Source organism: Nicotiana sylvestris, chromosome 9, assembly GCF_000393655.2.
Source record: "Nicotiana sylvestris chromosome 9, ASM39365v2, whole genome shotgun sequence".
Taxonomy (NCBI): Eukaryota; Viridiplantae; Streptophyta; class Magnoliopsida; order Solanales; family Solanaceae; genus Nicotiana; species Nicotiana sylvestris.
This window is the reverse complement of record NC_091065.1, coordinates 91,451,851-91,454,010: the sequence shown is the minus strand read 5'-3', so window position 1 is coordinate 91,454,010 and position 2,160 is coordinate 91,451,851.

Here is a 2,160-nt window from a genome sequence, read left to right as displayed (position 1 = left end):
TGGTGATAGCAGAAACCCGATAAGGATCTTCCTACGTTGGTCTCAGCTTTCCAATGTTGATTTCCCGAGTGCTTTGAGTGATCTTCCTTAAAAACAAATCTCATACTTTGAAATAACATAGATTTGTCGTGCAGTTGTAGTATCTTTACATCCTTTGATTTTGAGCCACCATACTTATGTACGACAGGTCCCGATGTTCTTCAAGAAAGTCTAGCTTCACCAGCAACACTTTATTGTTCGCCTCTTTGTTTGCTCTAGATAACCTCAAAGTTGGATCCCCCACTTTAACTAGTATCAGAGCTTCTGAGTCATATACGAGAGACAAAGGTGTTTCTCTCGTGCTCGATTTTGTTGTTGTTCGGTCTACCCATAGCACTCCCAGTAACTCCTCAAGACATTTTCCCTTAGCATCTTCTAACTTTTTCTTGAGATTCTGAATGATAACCTTATTAGTTGGCTCTACCTACCTATTAGCACTTGGGTGGTACAGTGAAGATGTAATTATCTTGAATTTTAATCCTTCCAAGAACTTTGTGACCTATGAGCCTACGAACTATGGCCTATTGTCACAAGAAATTTCCTTTGGAATCCCAAACCGACAGACTATATGATCCCATATGAAGTCGACCACTTCGCGCTCTCCAATCTTTTGGTAAGGACCTGCTTCAACCCATTTAGTGAAGTAGTTAGTTAGAACTAAAAGGAATTTTACCATCCTGGGGTCTGGTGGTAAAGGACCAGCTATGTCCATCCCCAATTCATGAATTGTCGTGGAGACACCACTAAATGCAAAAGTTCTGCTGGTTGATACACTAATTGAGCATGGCATTGACATTTGTCACATTTTTGTACAAATGTTTTTGCGTCATGTTCCATCAGGGAGCAGTAATAACCTACCCTAATCAACTTTAGAACTAATGAGTCTGCACCAGAATTATTCCCCCAAACTAATTTGTGAACTTTCCTCATCATGTAGTCCGCCTCCGAAACCCCTAGACACTGATGTCACGACCCCAATTTTCTACCTTAGGATGTCGTGATAGCACCTACTCTCTAAGACTAGGTAAGCCTAACATTTGACAATAACTTAACAGAACTAATTAAATAGAAATACTAGAGTAAAACTAATAAACTCATATAACCTTCCAAAATAGGATCTCAACAACACTTCTCCCAAAACTGGTGGAAAGGAGTCATAAGCTCTACAGAATAATCTAAAATATCTACTACAACACTATCTGAATAAGAATTACAACGAAATAAAAAGATAATAGAAGGTGGCTCTGAGGCCTGCGGACGCCGAGTAGGTATACCTTGATATCACGAACCAAATCGATGGGCCGCGATGGGTGCCCGAGTCCTACCTGTCAAACAACCCTAAGCATGCATTTAAGATATAAACCTGAATAATATCTGCTGAATTACGAGAATAATGTACATGAAAAAAATCTGCCCAAAAAGGCATACATACATATACGTACAACATACGTAGGGCGAGCCGACAAGCTGCTCTAGACAACTATACATCTCAAAACTAGAAGCCGGCAAGGCCACATACTATCCAACTAGACATATTATCCACAGACCTCTAATAGAAACATAACTGTACAACGATGGGACTGAGCCACGTCATACTCATATATATATATATACAAACGTATCGTACCAAAATTAAAAGCAGCTCCGGATCAAGTGGAGCACGCCAACTCTCGCTGATTAGGGATCCTAAGAAGGGGGACCGTCAACTTGCCTACCTGCACCTGCGGGCATGAAACGCAGGCCTCGTGAAATAGGGCGTCAGTACGAAAAATGTACTGAGTATGTAAGGCATGAAAATTAGTACGTAAAAGACATAGATGAAACATGGAATAAGGAAACACATCTTTAAATCTAAATAACTTTGTAAATTTTGAAACGTTTATAATGTCATGCACGTGCGTATAAATGTCATGTCATGCATAGGTATGGGTGCACATAATATTATCAAGCCACTGAGGGTAACCCATCATATCGTCTCGGCCACTGCGGGCAACATCATCAACATATACCAGCTGATTAGGTGGCGGTGCATATATAACGCCATAACCTCTTCCCATATACATATGCATACATATATACGCGTATATAACGCCGTCTGAGTCATATTTCAGCCACTGTGGG